Source organism: Neomonachus schauinslandi, chromosome 3 (genome assembly GCF_002201575.2).
Source record: "Neomonachus schauinslandi chromosome 3, ASM220157v2, whole genome shotgun sequence".
NCBI lineage: Eukaryota > Metazoa > Chordata > Mammalia > Carnivora > Phocidae > Neomonachus > Neomonachus schauinslandi.
The window spans coordinates 56,188,948-56,210,183 of NC_058405.1; the positions used below are offsets into that span (position 1 = coordinate 56,188,948).

Sequence of the window (21,236 nt, forward strand, 5' to 3'; positions counted from 1 at the left end):
AACTGTTTTGTCATGTACATGGAGCAGTGGCTTCAAACTTTTGTTTCCCTCCAAATCCTTTGTTACCAGAAGCTTTACATGTAGATAAAAGCGAACAAATAAAAAGAACAACTCTGAGAGGCTTTGGCTGAAAAATCCCAAATGTCTGCCTGCCGCCGCTAGCCCACTTCCTGTCACCTTATGTACCTGGAGGAACTCAAGGGAGCATGATTTGAAAGTCACAGAATCAGATATTGTTGCTATTTCAATTCCTCTACAAATATGTTTTATTATCCCTAAAAATTTTATTATTTACCTTATGTATCTAAGAAGTTTCACTGGTTCTCTGAAGGAAGGTAAAACTGTGTAGAACTTAACCATACAAGCAAACATGAGTTACACAGCACAGTGACCCTCGGGGACAGGCAATGGCTAGCTGACTTTCTTGCCATCTTCACTCCCTTTCCTTTTTTTGTCTGCCTTTCTCTGTCTCCTTCCTCCCTTTTTTCTTTTTTCCATCCTTTCCTTCCTCCCCAACCCCCACCAAGCCTTGTCCCCAAAACAATTTGGGCCAGGTTACAAAATTACATCCAAACCTAAGAACTAAACGAATAAAATCATACAATTGTTTTTTTGTTTTTTTAATAAAACTTTTTAAAAAAGATTTTATTTATTTGAGAGAGTGAAAGAGACAGAGAAAGAGAGAAAGCATGAGCAGCGGGGAGGGGTAGAGAGAGAAGCAGGTTCCCCACTGAGCAGGGAGCTCCCGATGCCGGGCTCGATGCTGGGATCATGACCTGAGCCGAAGGCAGATGCTTAACTGACTCACCCATCCAGGTGCCCCCAAATCATGCAATTGTTAAGGAGAAATAAACATGGGCAAAATAAGATAATGGCAGGGAGGAGCTTTACGCCTCCAAATCCAGAGTTAAGACTGCACATTTTGCTAGAAGGAGGCTGAAAATCTAGCTCCAAGTTCTCTAGAAGCTAATGCAAAAAGGAAAATGTCATCAGTTACATAATTCACTCTATCTATATAAGCCAAAGAAACCAATTTTTTTAGGGCTACAGAACCGAGGTCTGATGGCAATCCCTTCACCCAGGCCTCAAGGAGAGGACACTTGTGGGATGCAGTAAACACAAGCTTTGTGTTTATTATAATGTCTCTCAATGAAATCTGATGGCATAAATATATGTATTCCCATTTTGTAGAACAGGAAACAGAAGCTCAGAGAAGTTAGGACACATATCTCAGATCACACAGCCAGGGAGAAGAGCAGCCAGGATTCCAATTCTCAAATCTTTTCTCTTCACTCACGCTATCTGTTCAGGTTCAATGCCTTTACACTTGTGTTAGATGTTCATTTTGTCCACTCATTCGCTCACTTAGCAATTATTCATTAGTCGTCTAATATGTATACTCCATGGGAGATTTAAAAAACTATAACAGAGAGCCTACCTAGGTGTTCTAGCTTAGGAAGATCATGCTTTCACGTGTTAGGAAAGCAAGTCTTCTGGGTTAAGAAATTAGTACATTAACTTTGTACCCTTTACTAGATCCTTGTGACTAATTTGGCCAGGCTCTCCCTTATGCCTTTACAAATATTCCCTATAGACATGAAGAGAAGGCTCTCCTCCATCCTACTTTAGCAAGATCTTTGATAAAGTCTGGTCTAAAGCCACTTAACACTTCTTCGTTCATGGATGTTCATGGGATTATGAGAGAAATTCATTCATTTACAAATATTTTCTGAATGTCTACTATAAGCCAGGTATTGCCCCTCATTTCAGGCAAGCGACATCTACATTGACCTAGTTACCCTGAAAGCATGAAGCAATGTTAAAGGTAAGGAGAATGAATGGGATCTCTGAGCCTTCTGAGCCTGAACTTAGCCCTATCCTTTGACATAGAGTTTTAGGTTGTAGAGCATGGTAAGAGACCCGTGAAAAACACGAGTAAAGGTAAAAAAGGAGATGACATTTTAAGGGTCAAGTGCGGGACCAAAGAAGAAACAAAAGAGTTATAATATTAGGTGAGAAAGAAAATCTAAAGATCATGGTACAATGAAAAAGTAGAGAAATGTTTTAGCATAGAAATTGCATGGCGCATTCAAATTAAAGACCTAGAAAGGGGGGTAAAAAAGCATTATTTTAAAACCATGTGATTTTTAAACCATGGCAAGTAGGTCAAGATGATAAACATGAGCATCTGGAGAACTGTATTTTTCTAAGAGATTTATAAATGGGGAAGATCAACTTGGAGAAGCCATATAGTCAGACAGTCGTCACATTTTAAAAATCCAAAATCCTTCAGTGGTTAAAAGCTAAAGGAAAATTTATTTGAAAAGGTGAATTGGACGGGGCGCCTGAGTGGCTCAGTTAAGCATCCAACTCTTGGTTTCACCTCAGGTCATGATCTCAGGGGTCGTGTGAGATGGAGCCCTGCGTTGAGCCCCATGCACTGGGCCTCCACGCTTAGTGGGGAGTCTGATTGACCTTCTTTCCCTCCCTCTGCCCTCCTTGCACCTTTAAATAGATTCATACATATATACAAACTTTAAAAAGGTGAATTGGAGAAGGAATAGTCAACAGCCCAAGTTACTGTGCTACTGTGTTGTTTTGGGGTGCAAGCATGAATATCTGGAGGGGGTCTCATTTACTATCAGAATGAGCAGTAAGTCCTGGAAACACAAGCCAACTTTTAGAGGCAGAAGGAACTTAAAGAAATAATTGATTACAACTCCTTCATTTTATAGATAAGAAAACGAAAGTTTTCATGAGATGAAATGCTTTGTCTATGTACATGTTCTCGAAGCAAGGCTGGAGTTTTAAATGTAGTTGCTGGTGAGCAGAGCAGGAAGAGGGTGGAGGTACCCTTAATAGGGCCATTAAGGTCCATAACTGAGAAGAGACCCTTTAACTAATTGAACCAAACACGCAAATGGCAGCATGTTCACAAAACAGAGAAGCGGGAAGAGGAGGGAATTAAAAACATGCAGATCAGACCGTTTCTAAGAAGGGTATTGCTGGGGTTAGAATCAACTATTAGGTACTTTACACAGTCTATTAATGTGTTTTCCTGGAAAAAACATACCCACTTCATGCCCATTCGAAGGTACGGGTTATAGTAATGGTAGTCAGATTCATAAGGATAGTAAGTTAGGGTTTCAGTTTGCAAATTACTGGCACCACGTTGGTGGCAGTCTCTAGAGAGCTTGCTGCAGTAATGGGATGTGCTGAGCCGTTTGGAGCCTGAAAGAAGTGGCTGAGGAAGGCATGTTCCTTCCTGGTTCCACTCTACCGCTCCTGCGTTAACTGCGGCCCCCTTTTGCTTTTTCCAGTTTTACTGAGAAATCATTGACATGGATCACTGTGTAAGTTTAAGGTGTACAGCATGATAGTTTGATTTACGTATGATCAGAAGAGGTTCGGCTAACATCCATCTTCTCCTACAGATACAATAAAAAGAGAAAAAGAAGAAAAGAATAAAGGGACTATTTTTTCTTCTTGTGATGACAACTCTTAGGATTTGCTCTCAGCAGTTCTCCTATATACCACACAGCGGTGCCAGCCATGTGCATCGCATCCCTAGGACCTGTTTATCTTATAATTGGAAGTTTGTACCTTTTGACCGCCTTCCTCCAATCTTCCCTCCCCTACCACCTACTTTTAGTAACCACAAGTCAGATTTCTTCTTCCGTAAGTTTAGCTCTAGTTGTTTTGTTTTTATTTTTATGGTTTTTTTTTTAGATTCCACATATAAGCAAGATCAGACAGTATTTGTCTTTCTGTCTGACTTATCTCACTTAGCATAATGCCTTCAAGGTCCATTCATGTTGTCACAAATGGTAGAATTTCCTCCTTTTTTATGGCTGAATAATACTCCACTGTATATTCTTTATCCCTTATTAATACCCTCCTAGAAACCATTTTAAGGTCTCTTGCAAGTCAGTGGTGAATTTTGGAACCCTGTTTCTGAATCACTGCCCACATCATAAATCTAAGAAGACAGACTCAAACCATTCATCTAAGTCACATTTGGCTGCTAGTTTTCCTGCAAGCACTTAGATTTATTAAATCAATAGCTATAAAATCCTAAGACATTTGGCCAAAGAAAGTACTGGCTGTTCACTTTCATAAGATTATTTCTAAAGTCCTAAGAAAACAAAATAACCCCCCAAATTGCAAAAGCCACAAAACCTGCTCATTTCTTTTTTTTTTACTATGTTATGTTAATCACCATACATTACATCGTTAGTTTTTGATGTAGTGTTCCATGATTCATTGTTTGCGTATAACACCCAGTGCTCCATTCAATACGTGCCCTCTTTAATACCCATCAAAGGGCTAACCCATCCCCCCCACCCCCCTGAAACCCTCAGTTTGCTTCTCAGAGTCCATAGTCTCTCATGGTTCGTCTTCCCCTCCAGAAACCTGCTCATTTCTTTAGGTCAGTGAGTTTTGAGTATCAGCTTAGAGGAGGCTGGTATTTTCCAGATCAGTAGTGAAAGAGAATTTCTGATAATGACTATTTAGATTAAAGGAACCTGACTCAACTTCCCTAAAGCTGGAATACAGAAGCAAGGGTATAGGTAGGAGGTTACTATAGAACAGTGCTGTGGAATTTACAGAAGGAAATACATTCTCTAAAAATAAATGCAAAAATGTAAGCTGAATTTTCTCTGAGGAGTTTCCCGACTTATAATGAAAGGCTGCAGAAAAGGATGGGAAAAGGTGACCGGCCCAGAGTGAGATGCTCACGGGCTAGATTCCTTTCTGAGAGGGGGTAGCGGTGGGCTGGTCAGTATTTTGGTTTGCTATATTGATGCCCAGTTATATAACTGCCAGGATCAGGGAGGCATCTGTAACCTGGCATCACATTGCCTAGGGACTCTTTTGAATGTGTCCTACTTTTCCTGCAACTTGACACACTGGGTAAAGTAAAACTGGAAACTCAGGACCCAGATTCCTAGCTCTACCTCAATAATTTCAATACGTAGGCAGGAGAAAACTATACAACTTCCAAACATTCAGTTAATAATCCAAAACAACATGTAATCGAGAACATCATTAATACTGCAATCTTTAGTGCTAGACTATGCTGCCTGAAGTAGAGGAACATAAAATACATAGGAGTCCGAAGCAAAATACCCCTAGGTTTTTAAGAAGCCATCATGATAAACTTCTATGAGACAAGAAAGAAGCTTTGCTTCAGGTAATTCAGTCCCCTTCATGTTACAAAGTAGCCCACTGCAGGGGATCTAACCACCACCAGTAATTTACTGTATCTTCTTGGGATACCATTCCTCTGTGGAAGAGATATTCCAAAGTTTTACATAAAGGATGATTCTGAAAATGTTTTCTAAAAATGACTTTGTTTTTAAGAAGCCAAATAATGATAAATAGCCTCAAATACAGATGCCCATTTAAAGGAGCTCTTACGAGTTCTTTTGTCAAGTCAAAATCTCCTTTGGATCGTCTTTTTTCTCCCTGCAGATACACTGATTTGCCCAAGGGCTGCTCCAGAGCACAGAACTCGTATCTCTGTGGCCTTGGGGATAAAGGTACAGAAGGAGTGAGGTGGGGGCACGGACTCAGTGGCTCTCTTCTCTAGCTATCTCAGGCCCTGTAAACCCTCACGGGAAGCCAGCAGGTGAGATTACTCTAAACCTAGTGAACATGTTGTTCTGGGAGCCTCTGTGGCCTGATCACGGTTGAGGGGCTTTGGAAGCTGTATAAAGCATAGCACATAGAGCTCGGTTCAGTCACCAACCACGGACTGCCCATCTCCCCGCCTCCCCTCCCCCAGCACACCCCGATGCCACCTGTTTTCTACCGAGTTGCTCAGAGCCATTACGGATGTGACACAGAGCAAACCTCTTGCAAGCCGAGGGGATACTCCAGGCTTGGGGCTGTGGAGGCCCTCGATGCCTTGTCATCTCTCTCCTTTCCTAGGGTATAGACAATGATGCTCCTGGTGTTAACATCTTGAAAATCTGCAGCTACCCTTCATTCTACATTCTACCACAAGGACTTTAAGATCCAGACGCTTCCCTACTGAAACTTCAGGGTATCCTTGGATCGTTTCAAAAAGCTGAATATTATTACGGACTAGCAGATTATCTACTATTCAATTATCTCAATATCAGACACCATCCGTTCATTCACTGTTTAATCATTCATTCTTTCTCATCCTCTATGAGTATATGTGCAAAGCACTGCTCTGGTAGCTGGACTATGAGCATGGGGGTCACAAAGCCTCGGGCTTCAGGAAGCCCACAGTTAAATGTCAGGTTTCAAATGTGATGCAGAAATTATAGCTCACTTATTGCAAGATGGTTAATAAACACAAAAAGTTTTGAAGATGGAAAATGAATAAGTGAAACAGGGCTGTGAGGGGGGAAAAAAAAAAAAGACTAGCTAAGAGTAAGAAATTTACATAGAAACTTACCAAAAAATAAAAAGAGCAAACATCTGAATCAGCCATGCAAAAAGGTATCCAGATAATTTATACTCTTGTACACCTCCAAGGAAACCATAACCAAAATAACCAGCAGGGAGTGGGACAAAGTGCCCAGTATGGGGGCCTGGGAGACCTAGGGTACTACCTGTCTGTGGAATATCGGGCTCCGATTTGCCTCCTTGGGCCTTTTGTTTCATCTATAAATTGTGAGATGAAATTCCTTCCATGTTAAAAGTTCCCAAAGTCTGGGGCGCCTGGGTGGCTCAGTCGGTTAAGCAGCTGCCTTACGCTGGGGTCATGGTCCCGGGGTGCTGGGATCGAGCCCCACATCAGGGTCCCTGCTCAGTGGGAGCCTGCTTCTCCCTCTCTCTCTGCTGCTCCCCCTGTTTGTGTTCTCTCTCTGTCAAATAAATAAATAAAATCTTTTTAAAAAAATAAAAATAAAAAGTTCAAAAAATCTATTCACTAGCTGGTAAGTGCACAAGTTAGAGCCCAGAGAAGGTGTATTTCAAATGGGCCCAGAAATAGGGGGAGAGGTCACCAGGAGCTGTGGCAGACACCCTGATGGGCCTTCTCTGGAGGCGCCGCCTCTGAAAAGGACCCAGCATCTCCCAGCCCCTCCTGGCTCCTGCTCTTACCTCAGCAGCAGGTAAATCTCTGTCCTCGTGCATTCTGCTCACTGACCAAGGTGGATGCCCACTACTTGGCTGCTCAGCACAGAGCAGGGAAGTTACCAAAGCAGCACGTGGGGACCTGCTTTCTGAGATGTCACTGTGAACAGCTTAAGACCTGCTGATCCAGTTCACTCCCAGTTTCTAGGCAAAACTGTATGCTAACTGTCCCAGAAAGAGAGCCATCTACTATTTTCTTAAAAATATCCAAATAAGGAAACCCTATAACCTCTCTGTTGTCTCATATCCCTACCTGTAACCTAAATCTTTTCTGATACGATTAAAGCTTTCTCTCTCTGGGGCTATTCTCAGAGGGAATTATAGAAGCTGCTCAATTCATAAAAATTCTGTCACATGCCTTAGTGCTCACCACCAAGCCTTTTAAAAAAAATTCTTTTAACCTGTTTTTGGGGGGCTTATCTTCAAACCTTTAACAGTTTTCTTTGCTATATTCTGCCAACTTCCTTAAATGATGACATAAGAAGAACAGAGTCATAGAATATAGAGGTGAAGGGACCATAGAGATTATCTGGCCACTCTCTTCCGGCCACAGAGGAGTGAAATGACACCCCAGTTAAAGGATGCTGTCACCAGGCTCACTGGGACTGGAGTCCAGGCCTCCTTATTTTTCCTCCTTGTAAGTTTTCAAACTTAAGAGGTAATGCTGTCCTTTAAGGAAGACCTGCTCAATATACAGTAAGAGTAATTCCTCCCATGATTTCAAATATTTAATAAATATAATTTCCTGTGGTTCCTGTACATGAAGAAGAACTTAGTCTAGGTATTGAGAAGGCATTGCCAGGCTACAAAGGTCCTAGGTCCTCGGCTACAAACAACAGGTGCCGAATCCTATATACAGGTACTATTGGCACCTTCTAGGTTATAATGACCAAGGCTAGGCAAACAAATTCTTCCGGGTGTTTTTTCTTGACTTTGCATTGAGGCCCTCTGATTTTCCCTCGCAACCAAAATAGCAAACCACATTAAAACAACTCACCCCGAGGCACAATGTTCAAAAGATAAAATGCCCGAATCACAAATACTAAAATGACACCTTCAGGCTTCTAAAAACAATCTGCATGGCTTCAGACATTCTGTTCTGGCTGTTGGGTGGGGATCAGTGAGCTCTTCCACCTCTGAGCTCTGGTCCTGACCTGGGCGCGTGGCTTCTGCGTCCACACCGATCTCTTCCAGCAGATTATGAGATCACAAGCTGGAAGTCTGGACCAGAAGTCATCTCATGGAGCTGCCACATGGCAGGTAATCAGGTGAATGAACAAACCCACTAACTGATGGCATACAGGGCCTTGAGAAGTCTACTCTCACCTCCTTTGAGGAGTTTACCGATAATATTCTTGTGCACATGCTAAAAATATCGTCCGGTGGAAAGGGACAAATGCCTACAGCAAGCAAGCGAGTGCTTTGAATTTCGTGAAGCCATTTTGCTGGAAGAATGACTTTGCGGAGTTGATCTGGGGCCTGAAGAGAGGCTAATGTCCCTAGGCAGTCTTCGACCTGGCCATGGAATGCTCCCTGGTCCCGCTCCGCCAGCCGCCAGCCGTGGGTTTCTGCCTGCGGCAGCAGAGCCTGCCACTAGGCCTCTTCAAGCTGTTTCTATAAACCCTGCTGGCTGCCTGTGATGCTTGGCAGTGGGTCTCTAAGTACAGTGTCTGACTTTGAGCAGAGTCCTGCTGAGGTGAGAGGAAAGGAACTGTGGAGACACATCAGTGACCAAAAGGAGAGTGAAACCAGCCGGGATGCTCCCAGAACCAGGAGCACCTAGGAAGTAGTGAGGAATGGGTGCTAGAGTTCCCCTGGACATAACTTGCATAGCACTATCTGGACTATGAAATTCATCCTCTGGTAATTCTAAACATCTGCTACGAAACAAATGCATGTATCTGTACATTTCTTCTTTCAATAATTATCTGCCAAATACCTACTCTGTGCAGGTCCTGGGTTAGATGCTGGCAACACAAAGATTAGATGTGGCCCCGGTCTGTTTAGTACAGGGGAGAGTGGATTCTAGTCACTAGAATACAGAGGGAAATTTAGATCACAGGAAGGGGGAAAAGAGCTCTCCCCTGGAGAGCCAAGCATGGCCCCCACAAGAAGTGACATTTGACCTGGATTGCCACAGATGAGGAGCTGCTTAAAGATCAGTCTTTTTTCTTATTCATGCAGGATGATTAATCCTTATTCTCTCCATAGAATGTTCTCTCCATCTATGTTGGAGTCAGAGAAAACAATAGCCAGAGGACAAATGGGAAGGCCAGCTAATGTTTACTGAATGGTTATTCAATGCTAAGTGTTTTATATGCATTATCACATTTAACTTTAGCCACAATCCTATGGAGCATTATTATGATTTCCTCTTTATAGATGAGGGAACTGAGATTTTAGTAACAGGTCCAGGGTTACCTTGCTATGAACTAGGGAAGCCTTATGCTTACACCAGAGCCTGGGGGTAGGGGAGAGCACCCTACACTACCCCCATGCTGTAGGCCAACACAATGTAGGTCTTACTGGAGGCAACCTTTCCTTGTGCCTTTGACCACTGGGTTTCTGTATCTTAAAGTTCTCTGCTCTCCTTTGGGGTTACTCAGCTCTGACCTCGTGTTAACGAGGGACACACACCCTTTGCAAGATTTTACCTATGACTAGGGCTCTTCCTGGGCTCTTTTGAGAAGTTCTAAATGTTTCTTCTCTTCAATTCCTCACCATCTTGAGCGAAGAGTTAAGAGCGAGAACACCACCAGGGGGTCTTGCCCGTTCCTGCCCATGCCTCCTGCCTTTGGCGCACAAGGGATCCTCTTCGCTAGGAACTCCACACCTGTCATCCAATCACATTTCATAAAGCACTGGCCTTCTTCTAGGTGCTGGAGATGCAAAGATGAATAGATGAATCCTTGCTCTTATAGGACACCCAGTCCCGTGAAGGAATATGCCTATGCAACTCAGAGGCCACCCTGACCTTCACACTCGAAAGGGGTTATTATCATGGTGCTGTGGGAGCACAGACAGGAAAGCACTTAACTCTGCCCCAGAAGGAAGGGAAAGCTACCCAAAGAAGGTGATGCTAACCTTCATTGAGCTACATCTTAAAGAACCAGCTGGAGTTTTCCAAAAAGAAAAAAATGGAAAAGGGCCCTCCATTTCTCCCCACATTGGTGCCTCCCTTATCCATGGGGTATACGTTCCAAGACCCCCAGTGGATGCCTGAGACCACAGATAGTACCAAACCCTATAAATACTATGTTTTCCTTTATATATACACAACTATGATAAAGTTTAATTTATAAATTAGGCACAGTAAGAGACTAGCAATAGTAACTATTAGAACAATTCTGCAATAAAATTTATGTGAATGTGGTCTCTCTCTCAAAATACCCTATTGTACTGTACTCACTCTTCTTGTGAAGATGGGTGATGATAAAACGCCTACGTGATGTTCAGATGAAGTGAGAGGAATGATGTAAGGCAGCCGTAGGCTACTGTTGACCATTGACCTTCTGAAAATGTCAGGAGGAGGATATTCTGCTTTCAGGACCGCAGTTGACTGTAACTGAAACTGTGGAACGTGAACCACGGATAAGGGGGGCTACTGTATGAGAGAAAAGAGCCCTGCAAAGTGAGGAGACAAGCAGGAGAAGATCACCAAGGAAGCTGTTGTGGGTTTGGCATGACTGGCCCAGGAGACAGCTCCTAGAAGAATTTGGGCGAAGAGCCAGCATAGTTGCCTTCCTCACTAGCTCTTGTTTCCAGAAGAAAATCCTTGGTGGTCTAGGCTCTCCTTGCTATCTTCAGTCACAATGCTTATGGCATCCCCTCTAGGTAATACACTCTCCAACCTCCTCAAGCAACAAAAACACCTAGAAGTCATTTTGGTTTGTTTGTATGGACATAGCTTCCTCCTCATATCACCATCTCCCATCTAGAAAATACAGCCATGCAGAGTGAGGAGGGAACTGGATATGTTACAAACTGGGAAATGGGGACCCGGAAAAGTGAAGTTGCTCCCCAAAGTCTCACAGTGAGTCAGTGATTGGTCTGAAAAGAGAAGTAGAGGGGCACCTGGGTGGCTCAGTCGTTAAGCATCTGCCTTCGGCTCAGGTCATGATCCCAGGGTCCTGGGACCGAGCCCCGCATCGGGCTCCCTGCTCCGCGGGAAGCCTGCTTCTCCCTCTCCCTCTCCCCCTGCTTGTGTTCCCTCTCTCGCTGTGTCTCTCTCTCTCTCAAATAAATAAATAAAATCTTTAAAAAAAAAAAAAAAAAGAAAAGAGAAGTAGAGCCTGGAGAATGCTAGTTTGGTCAAGTCAAGATATGGGAAAAACAGAAGTCCATTAACATTTAAACTAACTAACAGATTAAAAACAAACAAACAAACAAACCCGTGAGCTGCAAAGGCCATGAAATGTGCTTTATGTCTTAGGTATGTAGATGGAGAGGAAAACATGGGAGGGGGTTCTTCTCCCACACCTTTCAAGATGGCCTAGGCTCCATAATCTACAACTTCTCCTATTTGCTCCCACAGGAGCTGCCTTTTTCCCAGTCCAAGCCAGCAAAAAGGCATGTCAGGCATCCCACAAACCTCATCCAAATGCTAATGATCTTATCTTCCTTTGGGAAATTATATGTATAATTGTATACCTACAGTAAACTAAAAAGCAACATGGTATGGTGAAAAAATGTTGTTTCTACGCAACTGCTTCTTGCTATGTATTTCTACATTCCTTAAGTTTTCTGAGCCTCAGTTTCTTCATATGCTCATATATTAAAAAAAAGGATATTAGCAATGCAATTTACAGTGCTCACTCCATAGGGTTGGGTTAGAATTCAATGAGACAAAGGGTTTAAACTGTATATAACAGTGTTTGGTGAAGGAAGGAAGGATGGAAGGAGTTAAGAAATGAAGGGGAAAATTAAAAAAAAAAAAAAAAAAAAATTTTAAAAAAATTTTCTGGGGAAAAAACTCAATTTCCACTATAAATTGTATCAAATATTATGTAGAGTCACCACCTAAAATCCACACTCAACTGTATGTATGTTGTGTGTGTGTGTGTGTGTGTATAAATCTAGATTTCACGTCTATGTTCTATCTTCAAATGTCCTGAGCTTGGCTTGTTTGGGCTTTTACCACATTTCTCATCCAGAGTCCGTGAAGGCAGTTTCAAAAGGTATTACAGAAGTGATGGATGCCACAGACGAGAAGCGGACGGCATTGGTACTGGCTGATGTCAGTGGTCAAGGGGCTCTGGGCTTAGCCTCGCCTAAAATACTGACGGTGGAAAGTACCTACTAACAGTTGAGGAAGTGTGGACAGAGGAGGAAAATGCACAGCAATCTTAAAAGGCTGACCACACCCACCATGAGTCACAAAAAGCAATGAGACCTATGGGTATGTGTGAGATGGACCATAGGCCAATGCCTCCTCAGTCTTAGGGGTGCACCAGTACCTGGGGACTGATTCTGTCAGCCCCAGCTCTACTTCTATCCGCTCCCTCATTCTCCAGGCATTTTCTCTATTACCGCTGGAGCTGGAAAAATACCGAGACAATGTGCAGCCCGCATTTGTATATTAGCAATGACAACAGAGCCTTCTATTTATTCTTAATAATAGAACCTACCTCCTTTCCTATAGGCTCCTTGGGGTAGTTGTTCTAGAATCTCTAACGACAAGCTCATTCTCACAAAAAACAAAATGAGGACTAACAGATACATGGGGGCAGGAAATTTGTATTAATTTGATGGGCTATACTTATCTTTGCTCTGTTGGAAGCCACGGTTTGGTTGGCAAATATTTACCAATACCAGTTGACAACAGGATTTGTGATAACATTTCTTTTGTCAAAATTTTAAAACACCTTTAAGAACCTGTGACTATAAAATGGGAAAGAGGCAGGGTGTAAATCTTGGTTCTGGCATTTCCTGGCTCTGGGACCTTGGGTGTCACCTTCCCCAAACCTCAGTTTGGTCATCTAAGAATAGGACCACATCAACCTTATCCAGCTTTTGTGTGAAAATGTTAAGAATAAATATATGTCAAGGGTTTAGCACGACACCTACTAAATAGTAAATAGCAAGGGCCCGTCAGTCCACAGTGATGCGTGTAGTAGAGTGAAGTGTGCGCAATGGCTGATGGCAAGGAGAAGTGGAAGAGGAAAATGAGCCCACGAACAGACCGAGGAAACAGATAGTACTTTCCCCCATTTTACAGATGAAGAAACTGAGACTTGCTCAGGCTCCACACTTAGTACAAGGCTAGAAAATGCATCCAAATTTGCTCTCCCTCTGTATACCAATACCATGTTTCACGCACAGAAAGGACAGTCCGACTCACAAAGTTTAAAAAACTAACATTATATACAATGTTAAATACAGTATATATTATATACATTCTATATGATCACCAGACAGATGAAGTATTGCAATTGCCTTTCTCTGCGGTCATTGGAAAGAAACAAAGAATCAAGGATATTTTGATGAAAAAAGTCTTAATTTGAAAGACAACGGGGAAGGGAAAAATCTGAAAAATGTCTCAAAGGTGACTCTCGTGTTCTATCTTTCCAAAGGGAGAATTTTTTTAATGTTTATAAAGCACTGGAAACACCAGGGAAAGTTCGTTTCACATTTTTAAGATGAAGAAGGGGGGCTCAGTAATGCCTAACAGCACAGATGTCGCTCATTGTGTTCGTACTTTCACTTTGCACATATTACCCAGATTTCTCCTTAGGGGCCCTCCTGGTGAAAATAACCTGAGCTGATGATGTCAAGGAGGTGTAGAGGACCCATGTTCTAAAATGTTACACCAGAGGTTAACAAAGATGCAATATGAATTCTAAATTTTACCTGAAAAATGACAAAAGGAAGATGTAAATTTGATACAAATACATCTGTGTGCCTCTTAACTTCGTATATTCGGATACACGCTTGCATAAATCTGGGTGCTGACTGCCCAACTGAGGGATCAAAATGCAGGCTCTTGTTTAAATGCAAAGTAATTATTCCATTAATTCACTTCCCTCTTCGAAGTACAACCAGAGAAGAAAGGAAAACAAATTATTCAGATTGCAATTCACATGCATAATTAATTGGCCTACAGAATTTGGTGTCTTGGCTTTTCTGCCTGTGGAGAACATAATCTCTTCTCCACTTTAGCTCAGCCACTCAGGAAGAGAGAGAGAGAGAGAGAGAGAGAGAGAGAGTGTGTGTGTGTGTGTGTGTGTGTGTGTGTGTGTGAGAGAGAGAGAGAGAATATGACAGAGAGACAGAGACAGAGAACCTCCATCCGTCATACAACTGGTGCTGGACTGAAACAAGAATCAAGGCTGCAACCACAGGACCGTGGCTTTACTAGATGCTCAATTTAACATTTTAGCTTGTCTTGCCCCCAGACAAAAACTAATGACCATATTTGAGAAACAAGCCTCCTTTTAACTTATAAATGGGGCTGACACACATGTGTGGCTCTGAAGTCGACCAAAACTTATTTTAACTTTAAAAGTGGGTCACTTTTTCCCTCTATTTTTCAACTCACAATTAAAACACTCTCATTCTTTCAGTTTGTAGGACACCTGTATTTGGCCATTACTGTATAATTATGGGTCTATGTGCTTTGGTGTAAATACTAAATTATTTATTTATGTCAGTCAGTCACAGAAATCAGAAAATGTGAATACCACTTGACTGAAAGTATTCCAACCTTCTAAGACTGAGAACTTTTCCAAGCTTTTGAGGATAGAAGTCATGTTTTGTGACCAATGCAGAGATCTATAACTTGGTAGAAACTAAATACTCAGTCAAGTGCATAGAGGTGCTGGGTAAATACTGATGAGGATGATCGACGAAGTAGTAGTCTGTTTGATAAAAGCAATTAAAATATAGATGCACTTATTTGGGATAAATTATGATTATTTGAGCTCAACTCAAGAGCTGAGGTACAAATAAGCACCATGGTCTGCTGCCTGTTTATTCCGGGAGAATATTATTTCTCCTGGAATTCAGCAGTTATACAAAATTGATTCAGCTGTGGAAAATTAAAGTAATAAGATATTTGAATGCATTAACTTGTCTTCAAATATGAAGGTAACACCCGTAACCGCTTCACAGGATTGTAGCGATGACTACATGCATCAATATGGTTAAAAACACTTAGGAAAATACTCAATCCAAAGTGAGTAGTACGTTAAGTGTTAGCTATTATTATTAGGGTGAGAAATTGAAATTCTTCCATTCCCCCCCTCTGCTGCTTGCCGTGTCTTATAAGATGGAGAGATGATGAAATTATGGGGAAGACTGATGTAATCACTGAAACTGGCAAACCAAAACAATGGGGACAGTCTGACAGTTTAAGGAAGTTGATTGAGGAGGGAACTGAGGAAAGCCACAGGAGATGCCATCTGGGTAGCCCCGTGTTTGCCGCAGCTGGGGGGGAGACGCCCTAGAATGTGGATATCTAATCTGGTGGCAACTCCTCAGAACTTCAAAATGGAAACAGTGTGAAACATACTTTTTTTTTAAACTTAAAGTTTCAAAGTTTTGTTTTTGTTTTGTTTTTTTTTTAACATTTAGTTGTTTATTTTAGAGAAAGAGTGAGTGCGGAGGGGGAGAGGGAGAGAGAGAATCCCAAGCAGACTTTCCACTGAGTGGGGAGCCCGGTGGGGCTCGATCCCACGACCTGGAGATCACAACCTCAGCCGAAATCAAGAGTTGGACACTTAACCCACTGAGCCACCCAGGTGGCCCAAAACAAGAACACTTTTGATTTAAGCACATTGCCATCTGGCAAAATAGGGAAACTTGAAACTCTTGGAATCTGTTGACAATGGTTAGTTCTATATTTTGATGGGGCTCTAATTCTAATTTTTATGCCCGCAGGGTTCAATATGCAGATGGCATAGCCTTATTTCAGTTGATGATTTCTGGGGGTTGGGAAACTAGCTGACAAAAAACCCTAAAGAGACAATTAGACTAATATAAATAATGTCATTCTGCTATAAAATCTTCTATTAGTCATAAAATCCAGAGCCTTCACAATCTTACTTTCTAAATTGTGACTCTTCATTAATATAATCTCATGAGCAAGTTTCTTAATTTTATTTCATCTAAGCTGATATAAAAATTTGTTTGCCCTTTCTCCTGTATACATTAAGGGCCTTTATTTTGTAAGTAACAAGGAGAAGTTGACTTGAGAACTTTCTAGAATAATCCAAAGTAATTAAGCAAAAGTTAATGATATCTGTTCCCGTGTTTTCTGTCATCAAAGAAGCCCATTATCGGTGCAATAATTTCGGTAAGGGTAGTTAAGTTTTAGCTCAAAGAATGTTTTTAGATTAAAATAATGAGATTATAATTTTGTCTGTTTGCTGTAGTCATTGGACAATTTCTTAAATACCTTGAACTCAAGGTCCATTTAGTGCTTTGAGGCTAAAATGAAGAATAGTGTTTTGGCAAAGAGGAAGCATGGTCGAATGCAAAATATTGTATGATTACTGTAGCTTCTTTCATGGCAGTCACTGCGGGAACTCAGTAAATATTAAGTTAATAAGTGAAGTCAAAGAAAAGACTTCTGTGCATATCTCAGGAGCTGAGAGAAAATACTAGTGACAACTTTTCAATTCAGTCAATGTCATTAGCGCCTCCCATGTGCTAGGAGAGCTAGAGAAGGGGCTCAGGCTGTCAGCAAAAAGGACTTGGCGCTAAAACAGTATGATTACTGCTATACTTACTCTAAGATCAAAGCACTAAGCAGGCACGCACAGAAGAAACCGTTAGTGGGGGCAAGGAAGATGGGGGAAGGGTCCAGTAAGGAAGACCTCAAAAAGGACACGTTTCTTGATGTGAGCCTTGAAAACTGACCGTAAGTTTTACAAATAAAAGAAAGCAGAGCAACAGTTGGAGCAAAAAGAAGTGAAAGAGCATGGAACTTTCTGGTGGCTTGTGGTCTTGTGCACCCAGAATGTGGCCAAGAGAGGATGGGGGAGAGCCAGAGAAGAAGGAAGTGACAAGAAATAAGGTTGGGGAAGTGGTTGAGGCAAGCTGGTGAAGGCACACAATTCTTTAGTAAAATTATACATTAATTAAAAGAGAATATTTATTATTATATGAAACCCACAATGATATAGCTTACTTATAAAAATAAAAATGCTTCTGGGTTTACTGTGAATTTTTTTCTTTCTTTCCCTCTCTCTCTCTCGCTTTCTTTCTCCCCCTCCCTCCCTTAAAATTATGAGCGCCAAGATCTCTTCAGTCAGCTTCAGAAATAAAAGCCTCTAATGATCTACGTCTAGGAAAAAGATGCTGGTGTGGAAGAGGGGATCTAAAATAAACAGCTGCTTATAGAGAAGCAATATGGAGCTGAACATCCTGGCTATCTACCATTCCTCGACCCTCCAAATGCCCAGTGACCTTTGGCCAGTTCCTTCCATGGTGAGTCCACGCCTCAGGTCTAAGGGCGGTTAAGAGAATTACATGAGATAATGCATAAAGACTGGCTGCATATATTAAGTACATATAAATATTATAATAATATTATCACTTGTCTTCTTTAAGTAGGTAATATTTGAATGAGACTTGTCCACCTCCTCCCCTTCTTCAAAGGGATTGGAAAAAGAATTATAAATGAGATTAAAATACTGAAATTGTTTGCTAAGTTACCGATTGTTTCGAGGCATACTCCCCTTTATAAACTAAAGGAGACAAAATTTAAAATGTGACAAAGAAAAGCATCCCTGAGATAGCTAATGAAAAGTCCCACCATAGCAGTGCTTGTTCAAAGGACAAGACCCAGAAGATTTTTCCCTGATGTTACTGGGGGTGAGCTGGAATGAAGAGAAATGGATATTTTGTAACACTTGAACAGTCTAAACTTGATTTAAATCAAGAGTTTTTTTCTTATTTTGAATTAACTTTTTCACATACCATTTTATTTCCTCCCAAAGTAAGGAAAATACTGACATACCTTCACATTTTAATTTATTTTGTTCTCATTAACATTTTTACTGGAAATAAGACAGAGCATTTTTTTAATTTGTTCTCTTCTGGGATTCAGGTCCTCCTCTCCCAATTCCACATTCTTGCTAGTTTGAAACCATTCAGGAAAGATGTGTAAAACAATATGGACAGCCACATTTTGCAACTTTCAGAAATTCGCATTTATAGGCAAACGACTAATTCCATTCAAATTTGCCTGTGCAGATGTTCTTTGAAAATTTTTATTTAATAGAAACCAGTTTATGATCAATTTATGTAAATTTAAAATTAAGACATGGCGAATAAACCACCCTTGTCAACTGAGTTTTTTTTTTAAGTTGTCCTGAGGAAATAACTTTAGAACATAATTTGCTCTATTGAATAAGAAAAATTGGGTTTTGATAAGCATCCTGATAAATTAATCCATTTCCACCCCAAATGGCTTTTTCTGTTTATCATCTGTTGATGGTTCTTAATACCGTTGAATAAGGATAATTAAATGAAGGTTGATGCTACAAGATCCAAAGTCTATGTTTCAACAGAGCTTCTGGAGTAAATAGCCCATATCAACTCTATCAGAATTTCTGTTGTAGACAGAAGCCTTTCATCCAGACCTTAACAGTCATTTGGTCATAAGCCTAACCAATAGTTGAGACAATTCTGCAAAAACAGTACAGTTAAGCAAGGCAAATTACTTTTATTTCTACAGAATAAAGAAAGAAGAGGCACCTCGGATGCCTTGTGGTTATTAAACACACCCATTAAAAACCGTTGGCGCCAAAATCACACAAATACCGAGTAACACACTCAGTAATGTATGACTCAAGATGTTAATATAACCACTCAAGTACTGTAAAGAAACTTTTAGAAAAACAGAACCACAGGAGCTAAAATTAAACTACTCCCACTAGGCCAACGAGCAGCACAATCTAAGTGATCAATATGCACTTTCCTGAAAACATTTTAAGGTAGATAAAATCACAGTAAATAGCCTCCCTGAAATGGAGCAAGAGAAATAAATCAAAACATGGTTTGGTTTGAAAGGGGGGGGAAAGAAGAATCATTGTTTTGGGGGGTGATAGCTGTGGGTAACTAGAGAAGCAGCCCCCCCCCCCAGAGAACTGAGGGGTCCCACTCTGGGCAGCCACACGAGGTGGCTGCAGCTTGGTGGGGCAGTTAACCCATGGCATGGCTCACACAGGGCTCGGGTGACAGGTGCTAGGGTCTCAGGCCCCTGAAGGCAGAACCCACAATCCACAGAAACAGAGCCGCCCAACGAGCAAAACATCGTAAGCGCTTAGAAACGACAAAAAGACATGAAGAAAGTTTACCTTGTAGAAGAACTGTCCTTAGTGGTACCGGTGTGTGACCAGAAACTCCCTTCTTTCTGATCTGCAGAACAACTTTGTCAAACCCGGGTGTGCAGTCACAAGGCAGGAAGTGACTAGAATGACAAATCATCAGCCAGGAAAGAAATAGATTTTGTCTTTATAAGGACATTTTACCTAACTTTTTTTTTTCCTTTCATGTCTCCTCCCCCACAGGAATCACCTGACCAAACAGGTCACACTGAAATTCAGAAGTTTCTTACCACTTCCTCTTTATAAAGTATTTCTCTCTCTCCTTCCCTTTCTTTCTTCTCTAGCTGTCTCTTAGGCTCTGGGCTGCTTAAACCTGTCCGATTTCAGATAACAAGGCAAGGTCAGCCTGCTACCTTTACTAGTTGCTCTGACCCCCAGCTGCAAATGCAAAGCCCAGGTGCCTGGCTACTTAGAGCAAAGACAAACGATTAGTGGAGTAGCCAGGGGGGGGAAGGCGGCAGGTACACCTGAAGCAAACTAAAAAGGATTTCCTTGGGAAAGCCCCGCCCCAGCCAAAACCTAACCTTGCTTAAGTGTCCCTGAACAATGATCTTATTCGAGCAAACAAAACAAAATGGTCTCTTTAAGGGGAAGGACCTACAAAAGACAGGCCGCTATATTATTTACGCATTCCTTTATTTATAGAACATCTATGTGCTAGGGATCTCTTTAACCCAATTAAAGATTTCAATTATTTAGACGCTTCCTATAAAGAGCACCGGTGGATCACACAGGCAGCTGCTAGAGTTCAATGGGTAGCTAGATTCCTTCCTACAGACCAGATTTATTTTTCGAACGCACATTTTATAAAATGAGCAAGAGAATTAAAAAAAAAATAAAAAGCTCTATTCTATGTCTAAACCCTGGATGCGGGTCTTGAGGGCAAATTCCCATTTTCAAAAGTTAAGTGCTCAAGTATCCATGGCCTCATGGAGGCTGTGAAGGTCGTGTTAGTGCCCGGGGTCGTGTTAACTAAACATGAAGCATCATCTCCAGATTGTCCCCAAACTGTGTGCGGTTCCAACGGTCAGCTGTTGAGGAATGAGGATTATGGCTGCGCTTCAATCTGATGACAGTGCTTGATCATTCTATATGCTTCTGTAGTTGCTGGGGGCCTGGGACGCAACCAGCGGGTACTCTGGTTGGGGAGCTGCCCTTATACTTCTTTTGCTTCTTTGATTTCTTCTCTAGAAAGTTCCTGCTTCTGACCTCAAATGTTAAGCCAAGATATTTCTGATTTATCTACTTCATTAGCCCCTGATGTGGCAACTTCTTGGTCAGAACCACACAGAGGCCATCTTGAAGAAGAGGGTAGACAGAGTAATGGAAGAGATGTTGGAGATTCGGTCCAATCTGAAAGTGGTTCACCTCCAGAGAACTATCAGCCCTCTTGTGACTCCCAAGGAAGACTGAGAGGGTGAATCAGACCCTGTTTTCTCCATTGCATAATTACTCCCAACTAATAGAATGCAGAGGGGTCTCAAGAAGCACCTAAATTCTTTCGGGACACCAAAGAAACACCCGTGCATCATTGTGACCATACTGGTCCCACTACAAAGCAGCCAAATGCTAGTGGTTTCTACTCTGGTGGAAACAATCACCATTCTGGACCCTGCAGTGAGACTCTCCAGATAATGTCCTGATGGTTTGAGGATGAAAACATGTGAAACGTGGAGCTCCCTAATCTGGTTCTACATCCCAGGTTGGAATGATGAATGGAATGAAGACCCAGGAGTAACACATCATAAAGGGGAACAGAGACTCATTGCATTTACCTGGGAGAAGGAGAGC

The 21,236-nt window shown here is 41.7% G+C and overlaps 1 protein-coding gene across 2 annotated transcripts in view; it reads right to left on the minus strand.

Annotated features, from left to right (window-relative positions):
* LCP1 (lymphocyte cytosolic protein 1) overlaps positions 1 to 19,541 on the minus strand; it is a 52,434-nt gene extending 32,893 nt beyond the window's left edge. The window contains exon 1 of one of the 2 annotated variants that reach the window (XM_021697939.1): positions 19,416 to 19,541. The gene's annotated coding sequence lies outside the window, so the exon portion shown is untranslated. The remainder of the gene's footprint in view (positions 1 to 19,415) is intronic. The other variant, XM_044913183.1, reaches the window with a different exon arrangement.
* Between the last annotated feature and the right edge of the window lie 1,695 nt (positions 19,542 to 21,236).